Source organism: Belonocnema kinseyi, chromosome 4, assembly GCF_010883055.1.
Source record: "Belonocnema kinseyi isolate 2016_QV_RU_SX_M_011 chromosome 4, B_treatae_v1, whole genome shotgun sequence".
In the NCBI taxonomy this organism is placed as follows: Eukaryota; Metazoa; Arthropoda; class Insecta; order Hymenoptera; family Cynipidae; genus Belonocnema; species Belonocnema kinseyi.
In genome coordinates this window covers 37914466-37927141 of record NC_046660.1, presented here as the reverse complement: position 1 = coordinate 37927141, position 12676 = coordinate 37914466, and the positions used below count along the sequence as shown (strand labels likewise).

The window sequence follows — 12676 nt, the reverse complement described above, 5'->3', positions numbered from 1 at the left end:
ACTATATCTTTAGGTCTATCGTCTGATTTGGCTGAAGTTGGCAAACGTTATTCTCATGGCGCAATTAAAGTTCTTTCTTACCTTTAGTTACGTTTCTAATTAAGGCTCAGTTCGGGTCTCTCGCCTGGCCGTATTTCCTGTCTCGCCTTGCCATTGTCCCATATTCTCGACCTGCATTAAATTCGGTGCAACGGGCGCGAAAACGTGTTTTTTTTTCTCGAATCGAGTCCATCGGATCGGATTCGATCGGCAGTGACATACTCTTTGTGGGAATTATTTCCAAGGTGAATGGCGCCATCGTCTGATCAGGAAGCGTAATTTATACACACGAGGTGCGAATGTTTGCCTTCCTCATTTTTGCACTTACACAGAGGAAACTTTTCTCGGATTAGCATTTTATGGAAAAAAATATCAATATCGGGAAGGCCATTCGTGATTTCGCAAAATTCTAACTAGAATTGAAAAAACAGTTGAAGAGAACACAGTAAAAATTCTGGGGGTAACTTCAATTATTTTTAAAACTATTTTTTTTTGTAAAAGAATTAATTTTTGGAAATAACCGTGATAAGATTTGAAAATCGTAGAATAATCGTGTATTGTTTTTTTCCTTTTGTAATTTATGAATGTTAGCTCCGATTTCATTTACAAAAGAAATTAAAAACTTATTGCATGTGCACATAAATGACTTTTGTACTTTTTCGTTGAAACAGAAAAATGAAAACTCTATTGTTCTTTTTATTTCTCGATTTCTTAAAGAATCTTTTTTCTATTCTTAGAAATTTTTAAAGAATTGAAAACAGTTTCCCTTATTCTTGTTTGCAAAGTGTAAACAGACGCTTTTGTGGTTTGAAGCAAGTTGAAGAAATTAGGCAACAGAATAGGATGTGTTTGTACTTTAAATAGAAGACTTAATTGTAGAGCGAACCATGACATTAACAGTCTGCAAGTATTTCAGGTTCAAGCGAGTCAAGACTCTGTAAGTTGAAAGTTTCCCCTTTATTTTTATATAGATAACTAGAAAACAAATACACGCGCTTCGTGCGCGATTATTATTTACTTTTTTTTTAAAGAAGTTTTTAATTTGAACACTCACAAAATTTTCTGGTTAAATAGGCCCTTACTTCTTTTTCTAATTAAAGTAATCAGAATTCTAAATGTTTTAATCAGAATTTCTGGTTAATTTAAACCGAATTTTGGTAACTATAACCAGAAAAAAATAGTAAGTGCATATTTAACCCTAACTCTTGTTAATTGAATCAGACATTGTTTTGAGTACAAAATAAAATAAATATTGATAGAAGTACCGATATCCGATATGATACCTCAAAAATACAAAAAATAATAAATTTAATAATCGTGATTGATCATTTAAACAAAAATCTGAACGAAAAACATGAATTTAATTATTTTTGTTTCAAATAACCGATTCTCAGATAAAACGTTAAAAAACGTTTTTTTAAATTAAAAAATGATTTTTTCCATTAACCGATTTCCCATGAAAAATATGAATATAACCTGATACTGTTTAAGAATTAAAAAACTTCTTTATCCGATACTGATTTTTTATTTAAAATACGAATTTTTGGTATAAAAAGCTAACATAACCTAAAATTGTGCAAATATTATTTTAAATCTAATAATTTTTCATTAATAATATTAATTTCATACGAAAAACACTAAAATATTATACAACAAAATAATTTAAGGTTGTAAATCTTCTTTTAAACCTAATTTTTTTTCGAAAACGACTGATTCGTAAGCTAAAGCTTTCTTAGATTTCTTAAAATCCAATGATGTTTTATCAAAAGTACCTATTTTTCAGATAAAACGCTTGCTAATCAAAAAATTGTAAATTTTTTATAATTCTGAATGACTACCTAAAGAATATATACATAAGTTTAGTTTTTCAGTAAAATTATAAATTTTGGACAAAAAGGACTAACATAACATGATGAAAATTGTACAAAACTGTAAATCTTCCTTAATTTTTTTTATTAACCAAGTTCCATTAAAAAGACGATAAAATTAACTTAAATATTGCTGAAATTGTGATCCCGGTTTCAATTTTTTTTTTCATTTAAAAATAATTTTTTCCATTAACCGATTTTCCGTGAAAAACGTGAAAATCACCTGATACTGTTTAAAAAATGAAAATATTGTCTGAACTATACTGAATTTTGATTTAAAATACCAGTTTTTTAAATAAAATGTTAACGTAGACCTAAGATTGTCCAAATATTGTAAATATTATTTGAAATCGAATTACTTTTGATTAATAATAGTCATTTAAATAATTTTATACGAAAAACACCAAAATAAAATAACGAAACTTTGTTTGAGACTCTAAATCTTCTTTTAAACTTAATGTTTATTGTTAAAAATAACCGATTTATAGGCTTAAACTCTTATATCTTTTTTTTTTTAATCCAATACCTCTTTACTAAAAATTAGTAAACATTCTTTGAAATTAAATGATTTTTATAAACAATATCAATTTTTGGAAAAGCATTACGATTACATAACAAAGAATTGTTTAAGATTTAAATATTCTTTTAAACCTAATTTTTTTTTAAATAACCTATCTATAAAGTAAAATGGTTTAAAAATGTTTTATCTTCTTTGAAATCCAATAATTTTTCAACAAAATTATCGATTTCCGATATGAAACGCCAACAAAAACAAAGGTTGTAGAAAAATGATAAATTGCATTATTCTGAATGATTATCTGAAAAATCTTATGATTTGTAAAAATAAAACTACAAATATATGATACAAATATATATAATAATAAATTCGATCAAAAACACTACAAAATAACATTAAAAAAATTGTTTCAAATTGTAAATAAAAACCGCTAGCCTAACCTACAATTGCACTCAAATTTTAAATTTTTCTACGAAAATGATTTATTTTTTAACTAAAAATACCAAATTCCGGTGTATGAGTACAATATAGCCTAAAATGTTTGAACAGTTTTGCATCATCTTAATTTTTTTTTCAATCATTGTTTTCCTGAGAAAAATGTGTGTATAAACTGATTCTGTTTCAAAATTTCCGATTTTGTTCGACCAATTATTTTTTACTAAAAATAACTCTGTTCCCGATGTAAAACGCCAACTTAACATAAAATGTAACAAAGTTATGAATCTTTCAAACATTTTTTTAAAATTTTATATTTAAACAACCGAATTCCTGTAAAAACCACAATATCATCTGATACTGTTCCAAATTTGACAAATGTGTTCGAGCTATAATAATTTTTGCTTTAAAATACCAATCTCGTTTTCTTCTAAAGTATCAAAAGCCGTTAAGAAAAACCCTAACAAAATCGAAAAAGATAAATCGATGCAAATTTTTTATTCTTTGAAATTTAATAATTTTATATTAAAAATACTCATTTTCGACATAAGCCTCTAACATAACCTAAAATTGTTGGAATCTGTGACATTGTAAATCATGATGTTGATTTTTTATTAAAAATGTTAATTTCGGTTGAATAAAACTAACTCAACAGAAAATATTTAGATATTTTCAATCTTCTTCGAATAATTATGTTTTTATATCAAAATTCTTTATAAAAAATACTACTTTTCATTGAAAAGGATTAAAATGAAATATGTATCACATTTTTGATAATTTATTTGAAAATTAAAACTTTTTATTTAAAATTACTTAATGATCAACTTGTTTTACAAAATTAACAAAAAAGTGCCTGCTGCAACAAATTTTAGAAGAGAAATCCATGGGAAAATATCTCCAAAAATAGTTTAGGTACGAATTGTTTGTTTAAATTTATCTATGTGAATAATTATGTTTTTTCATCCACTTCAAACAAAAGTCGTGATTTTCATTTAACATTAATTTACAAGTAACAATATTTATTTATAATTCAGAAATCAAAATAAATCTTAGAAATTGAAATCTTTATTTTTTTTAAATTAAAATTGTATTCTGTTCCGTAAATGGATACACAATTATTATTAGTAGGTCATTTTTGCATTAAATAGTTTCATAAATAATATTCAATAAAAATACGATACATCCAGTCATTTCAAACCTTTTAAGAAATAGAATGAGCTATTGCAAATTAAAATTGAATGAAAATTATGACTTTTATCTAAAGCAGAAGAAGAACCACACATGTGCAAATAAGTAAATTTAAATAAACAATTGTGAGTTTAACAATATTTTCATTATTTGCAAGTAAGTTTCTATAAGAAAGTTAATTACAATAGGAAATGGACCTTTTTTATGAATTTTATACATCAAAGTAAAAATTAAGTAATTTTAAACACTAAGGTACATCTAAGATCTTAAAATATCCTTAACTGCACAAGGGTTTTAAACAGCAAAAATGTTTTTCAATTTGGATATTTTTTTTACTCTGTTTCTGATTAAAAGAAAGAATTTCTAGATTTAATTTATTAAATAAGAAATTCAAGATTTTAAAGAACTTTAAATAATGAAAAGCCGATCCGGTTAACAATAATTGCGAGATTTTCAAGATATATTCCGACACCACTTTTTTTTAGAAAGGTAGGATCTTTTGTCTTAAACAAAAAAAAAGGAAATTAATTTTCGTTTTTCTTAATTTGCTTTATTTGGTCTTTTGCTATTTTTTCTGTTCTTTTAAATTTAATTATTTATTTCAACATTTTAAAAACATCTAATAGTTGTCCCTGAACTTCGAAGATACGCTGGTATGCGGAAACACAAATAATGTATTTTAATTTGCGCAAACAATTCAGATGCTTAATAAGCGTCTGGCCCATGTCCATCTCAGAAATTGGTTACATGATTACAAATTCATTACCAAGATTGCCTCAAAGAGTGGAAATTTTTACGATAAAATCAATCAAATCAAATGATGCCAAGATTGATCACTTTTTATTATTTCATGCGAAATTGACAGGAAAGTTTATCCATGATCATATCAAATCTGAATAACTGTTTCTCAGAGTTTTACTTGTCCTTTTTTAATCTTGATTTTCTACTCAGATAAATAAGATCAAATTATACGTAAAAATTAAAAATTTGAGGTAGTGAAGTTTTGAATAGTTTAAATTTTTCAAACATAAAAAATTGAGAGCTTCCCAGTTTATTAGACAGATAGATGAAACTGCATTCAATCTTTTCTTTTAAATATTTTTTGCCCCACGTTTGACCCTAGGGTGAAATTTGCGAAGAAATTTCCAAAATATTTCAATAATTTATGAAAATATTATGGAAACGTACCTTTAAAGTTTATTAGACGTAAAATGTTATCAGCTTTCGTGTTATGTTGAGAAGAAAATTTGTTCTTATAATAATAAAAATTAAGGCACTTTAGCAATAGTTTCAAAAATATGCGTGCAGCTAATTTCTACCGGTAGTGTGTAGTTACAATTATAAATAAAACTAATCAAAAAAACTTCACTCTTGTGTTTACTGTTCCATATTAAATTTCATCTTTGTAACAAATATTTTCTTTCTCTTTGAACCAAATTTAAACTATTCCAAAAATGATCACCAATCAAAAAATTCTGTTTACAGTTAATATATTTCATTTTTTGCAACAAAAAATGTCTTTTTCTTTGAAAATAATTTGTTTTCCATTAGATAAATTTATTTCCAAACGAAATTTTGGAAGCAAGCCAACAATGATGCTCGATCAAGATATTAGACTAATCACTTATTTTCTGATTGTTGTAAACAAAGCTGAATTCTTATTTTTTAAACACCTGGATCTTGTAACAAATTTACCAAAAGTCAGAAATTGTTATTAATGATAAAAATATTATAAAGAAGTACCACAAATAAACATTTTGTTCTGCACAACATTATTTTTCCCATTCAATTTTATTTGAAGCAAGCTAAAATTAATAATACAACAACATTTAAAGCTAATAATGAAATTGGACAGTTTTGTAAACAAATGTTACAAAATGTACGAAATTTATAACGACAAAAATGACTTTCTTTATACATAAAATTGTAATAATCATTCTTTCAAGTTTAAAAAAATCTTTTCTATAGCCAATATTATGTAATGTTTGCAATTTTCATAATGTTTGTTAATAATTGCATCATTTATTTGTCGCAAACTAGCTGATTTATGAACAAAAATGTTAAAGTTGTTTATTCGCTTATTTCCTGATTGATAATAATAATTTATGAAACAGTTTCAATTTGGTTCAAGGAGAAGGAAAAGATATGACCCAGAGATAAAACCCAAAATTATATATTTGTGTAGCCGATTATGAAGATTAAATTCCGGGTTACACCGACTGTGCACTTGTGAATTTTTAACCAACATAAATGGTCTTCATAGAGTGGTTTTTATTTTTTTGTATGGAAAATATTTTTTATAACAAGAAAAGCAATAGAAATTTAATTTTTCGAAATTAGAAAAGAGTAAAACCTTATAATCTCTAATGATTTAAAATCAATGTCAAAATCTATATAAACTTCAATCGAGACAAAATAATTTTCCCGAAATCAAAAATTTCCGTCAAATCAAATTTGTTGAAATTTCAAATTACCGAAACTCAATACAAATACCGAAAATATTTATTAAGGAAACCAAAATATTCCGAAAGGGGAAATGAATAAAACTAGCAAAATTCAGAAATTTCATATTACGGAAATTATTAAATTCTTGAAATTGTGTAATTACCGAACCTTTTAAAACCCCATTTTTCAAAATGCCAAAATTTAAAATTTCCAAAATTAGTAAATTATTGTAATCAATAAATTCCCGAAAAGATTCGGGAATTTGAAATTTCGTGATTTCGTTATAATTTTTGATATAATAAAAATATGTAAGCTTCCTTTCTTTAATATGGTGAGGTATATTACCCTCTTCCCAAATGTAAAAAAACGTAACAAAATGTCTAAAATTAACAAAATGGCGATAATTTTTCTTGAAACATAAGAACCGATTTTCTAGAAAAAAAATCTATTTTCTTAAAAACATCAAATATTTCGACAAAATGCTGAAAAAAACTTTGTTAATTTTTAAAAGCTTCTAAAAATGTTTAATACCTCCTAGTCTTTTATAACATCTTACATTGTTCGCAAAAAATTAAATTTTATAAAGAAAAAACAATAAGTACGAATTAAAAATGAGGATGTAGAGTTAATGGAAAAAGCCTAGTCTTTTATTTTATCTTTTTTTTTGTTCTTTTATGAAAACGACATTTGATGAATCTTAAGCAGGCCAAATCATTTTTGTGGTCACAAGAATCTTTGTTTGAAATTTTTTTTTGCGAACGCTGCAATTTATCATATAAGAGTATTTATTGTATAAATTAAAAAATATTGTAGAAAATTAAACCATTTGAATAAAAATTAAACCATTTAATTGGAAATTAACGTATTTTTTGAAAATTCATTTATTTGTTGGTTACAAATTAATTTTTTATCTGGGAATTTAACTATTCCATTTCTGGTTGAACATCTATTCTTTATTTAACTATTTCATAAAAAATTCAACTTCTTGTTAAAAGTTGCACCGCTTTAGTAAAAAATCCTATTTTTGGGGTAAACATTAAACTTTTTTGTAGAAAAATCCTCTTTTAGGATTAAAAATTGAACAATTTAGTTCAAAATGAAACTATCTGTTTATTAATTTAATTATCGTTGGAAATTAACTTTTAAATCAAAAATTAAAGTTATTTGTGAGAAAAATAAATTATTTGGTTAAAAACTAATATACTTGAAGAAAAATTTAACTCATTTCTTCAAATTTTGTTGTAAATAAATTAATCCTGTTACCTGTATATTTAAGTATTCTATTTTAGGTTGAAAATGTTTCCTTTCAACAGATTAAGTAGAAAATTTATTCATTTTGTTCAAAAATAGTCTATTTGTGTGAAACGTTATTCTTATTTTCTAAAAATTATTCTACATGGCTAAATATTGAAGTGTTTGGTTTTAAGTTTAAGCACTTTATACAACATTTATTTTTATGGCTATAGAGTTATAAGTTTAGTTGAATATTAAACTATTTTACCGTAAATTAATTTTTGTTGAAAATTGAAATTTTCAGTTAAAAATGCAATCATTTGGCAGAAAATTTAATTAAATTATTAACTTTATGTTTTAAATTAGTTTTATGGTAAAAAAAATTGTTGTCTGGAATTTTAACTATTTCGTTTTTGGCTAAAAATTCAACCTTATTAAGTTAAAAATTGAAATACTTAGTAGAAAATTCATGTATTTTGTTAAATATTTGTCTTCTAGGGTGAAAAATAATCTTTTTGTTTGAAAATTCAACTACTTGGTTAAAATACCATCTCTAATCATTGATTTTTTTTAGAAATTAATTTCTTTCTCTGGGATTTAACTATTCCATTTTTGGTTAAAAATGTACCCTTTATAATTTGAAAATTCAAGTACTTTGTACAAAATTCATCTATTTGGTAAAAAATTAATTTTTGTGAAGAATTTATATTTTCGGTTTAAAATCGAACCCTTTTCTTTGAAAACGCAACTATTTTGTGAAAAACAAACTATTTGGTTAAAAATTAAGCTATTTATTTGAAAATTTAACTATTGTGTGGGAAATTCGTAGTTTTCTTATTACTTTTTTTCTGGAAATTTAGCTTTTTCATTTTTGGTTAAAAGATTATTCTTTATATGTTGAAAATGCTGCTATTTGGTTGAAAATTCATGTTTTTTGTTTAAAATTCAATTTTTTTAGTAGAAATTTAATCTTGTTTGTTGTAAGTTCTTTTTTTTGCAAATTCAACTGTTTTTTTCTTCTTTTGAGTTGAATTCAACTGGTTTATAATTTAATCTTTCTTGTTTGTTGAAAATTCAAATGTTTTGTTGAAAGTTCATTCTTTTGGATTAAAAATTCATCCTTTAATAGTAGAACAGTTATCATTCTTGGTGGAAAATTCATCCCTCTTGGCTGAAAATAAAAATAATTTTCAAAAAATCAACTTTTCGGGTTGAAAATTCTACTGTCTTCTGAAAATTCGTATTTTTGCTAGAACATCAACACTTTGGTTAAAAAGTAACATAATAGAAATGTTGGTTGTAGATAAGATGGGTCTTTAATGTATCGACACGATTTAATTTTTTGTTATCTGTCACATGTCATAAAAACTTTGCGACCACCTTCCTATGTGACACTTTGTGACGACCCAAGTCGCTGATCAATTTCTCTAGCAATCGACCCCGGCGAAGAGCTTCACAGAGTCATCTGTAAAGCTCTCCCTTCTGGCCCATCATTATTCAATTATGATAACGATTACCTCAATTATAAACTCTATACGTATGACATTATAAGATGTAGCTTTGAGGGGGGGGGGGGTGCCCAGAGAAGTGTACCATTCTAAATTTTTAATATCTTATGCCTTAATGTTTTCCCTTTCAATTACTCAATCAATTAAATCAAAAAATTCATCGAACCAGAAGAAATTATTAAGGAATTATTCATTTTTCCCATTTTCTCATGTTTGTCAACAAATACTCGACCTAGGTATATATAGGTAAACACTCGAAGGACAGAAATGAATCACATGATATTGGATATCAGCTACTGTCTCGTGCACATGTTATTATCGAATCTTAGGAAAATCGAGTGAATCGACTCATTTGAGCAGCAGCAGACGAGCGATAACCAAACGTGAACGAGAATAATTGCCGTTTGATTGCGTGAAACCAATATGACGTGAAAATATCGCGAGAAAGAGGAAATTATCTGCAAATACGTCACGATAGACGTCTAAAAAAGGAAGGTTCAGATATTACAACAGCAAAGAGCTTTAGTTGTCTAATGCTTAAAGATGATGTGTTGCATGCAGTGTACACTGTACACTGTACACTTTGCATTTACTCATACTATATGTACTTTAATGACGACAGGTGAAACCGTATTTTAATCGATTTTTATCTTGACGTCGAGTTTGACATTCCGACTAGAGTTAACACTGCTAAAGTGAAAAATTAAAAATCTCATGACAAATCTGATAAGGAGCTTGCACGATCTCGAGAATGACGTGTCGAAATGTCGTTTACGAAAAAACACCTTTGTCTTGGAAACGGAAATTGTACTCTTGATAAATAATTCCACGTCAGACATTTGAAAAACCTGTTGTTGAAAATTCATCTTTTTAGGTTGAGCATTCAACGAGTCTTTGGTTAAGAGCTAAACTACTTTATTAAAAAATCATTTTTTTGTTTGATTAAGATTGATCATTTTAGTTGAAAATTCACCTGCTTAGTTAAAGATTCATTTTTTTATTAGTATTTTATATTTTTGAACTTAAACTTCAAGTGTTCAATAAAAAAAATTCGTCTGTTTGTCTACGAAGTTCAACAATTTGGTAAGAAAGTCAACTGTGTGATAGAATATTTGTTGTTTTGATTTAAAAAAAACATGTTTGTCTTGGAAACGGGAATCATACTTTTGTTAAATGATTTCAAGTCAGCCATTTGAAAAACCTTTTGTTAAAAAATCATCTTTTAAGGTTGAAAATTAAACTCTTTGGTTAAAAGTTGAAACAATTTACTAAAAATTAATTCCTTTTTTAGCTGAAGTATCCTAATTTTAGTTGAACATTCAACTCCTTGGTTGAAAATTAACTTCGTGTTGAAATCTGATATTTTTCAGTTAAAAATTTAACTATTTTGTATAGAAAATTCGTCTCTTTGTCTATGAAATTCAAAATTTTTGTAAAAAAAATCAACTAAGTGGTAGAACAGATGCTGTTTTGGTTAACGAAAAAGGCATTCTCTTGATAATGGGTATCATACTCTTTTTAAATAATTTAATGCCAGACATTTTAAAATCCTTTTATCAGACATTCGTCTTTTTACGTTGAGAATTCAACGTTTTGCTTAAAAGTTGACCTAATTGATCAAAATTCATTTTTTTTCTTAAAGATTCGTAATTGTAGTTAAAATTTCAGCTTTTTGATTGAAAGAATAATCGTTATTTATTTGATTAAGATTGATCACTTTACATGAAAATTCAAATGCTTGATTGAGGTTGAATTTGTTTGTTAAAATTTTTTATTTCTTGGTTTAAAATTCAACTGTTTTGCACAGAAAACCAGTCCTTTCTTTCTACGAAATTTAACAATTTGGTCAAAGGTTTCAAATATGTGATAGAATATTCGTTGTTTTGGTTAAAAAAAATGACTTTTGTCTTGAAAACGGAAGTTATACTCATGTTAAATAATTTCATGAGATGACATCTGAAAAACCTTTTGTTAAAAATACATCTTTTCAGGTTGAAAATTCAACTCTTTGTTTGAAAGCTGAACTACTTTATAAAAAATCTTTTTTGTTTGTTTAAGATTTATCATTTTAATTGAGAATTCAACTGTTTTGATGAAGATTAATTTTTTTGTTAAGATTTTATATTTTTGGGTTAAAAATTCAACTGTTTTGTATAGAAAATTCGTTTTTTTTTCTACGAAATTTTGGTTAAAAAAAACTTTTGTCTGAAAAATGGGAATCGTACTCTTGTTATATGATTTCATGTCGGATATTTGAAAAACCTTTGTTAAAATATCATCTTCTCTTGGTGGAAAATTCAACTCTTTGGTTGAAAATTGAATTATTTATCAAAATTTCTTTCTTTTTTGCTTAAAAATTCATCATTGTAGTTGAAATTTCAACTCTTTGACTATAAATTAACTTTTATGTTGGAAGTTAATATTTTCGGAAAAAATTAAATCTTTTTTACACAAGATTCGTCTTTTTGTCTGCGAAATTCAATAATTTAATAAAAAATTTAATTATGTGGTATAAAATTCATTGTTTTGGTTGGTTAATATTAGATTTGTGTACAATTTGCCCACCCCCTCTTTTTTCAAACGCCTACGTTTTGAGACCCTTTGAACCTGAAAAAAACGTTTCTACGAATGTGTATCACTGTGTGTATGTCTGTATGTATATCTGTCTCGCAAGTTTGAGCGCGCCTATGGCGCGCGATGGTTGAATCTCGCGCTTCGCGCTCGAACATAATTACACCTCGCACTCGGATATTTATTCTTTGCATTTGGAATGCTTGAAAAAAACTTTATCAAAAAGATCTTTTTTAGAAGGCAGTATTTATATGCGTCTTCATATTCTGAATTGTCTACTTAATTAAGTACTCTCGGATATGACGCAGTCGTAAGTCGACGCTTACATTATCTTGTGTTTTCCTTAACAGTTCCGTGGCAAATCTGAAAAAGAGCGGTCTCTTATATACTCGGTTGGAGAAAAAGCAAAATAGAAAACTTTCAATTTGGTATAAATGAACTTTCTTAAAATTGTGCTTCGATATGCAGTTACTAGGAAATCCGGAAACGTACTTAAAGATATGTAATTCATAGCAATTCATTATAATTTCACGATAAAAGAAAGAAAACAAAGGAAATTTGAACCTACAAACTAAAAATAACGCCGAGATTTTGAACCGGGGGGGGGGACTCGCTTTTTATTGTAAATTCAAAGATATAAGCCTAAAATAAACACACAAGAAAAGATATGTATATATGTATGTGTATATATATATATGTGTGTGTGTGTATATATATGTGTATATATATAAATATATATATATCGTATATAGTATATTATATATATAGTATACAGTTTCTCTCTGACCCATCTCGACTCTTCCAAGACCCTCCAGTTACTGTCGAACACCCACCCAAACCAGAAGAGGTCGAAGTATTTTGGAGAGAAGTCT

General features: G+C 26.5%; 1 long non-coding RNA gene across 1 annotated transcript in view; it reads left to right on the top strand.

The window, feature by feature from the left end:
- The first annotated feature begins 1 nt into the window (after position 1).
- LOC117170659 overlaps positions 2 to 12676 on the top strand; it is a 28914-nt gene continuing 16239 nt past the window's right edge. Inside the window, exons 1-2 of the long non-coding RNA XR_004466834.1 lie at positions 2 to 332; positions 853 to 976. This is a non-coding gene — a long non-coding RNA (uncharacterized LOC117170659). The remainder of the gene's footprint in view (positions 333 to 852; positions 977 to 12676) is intronic.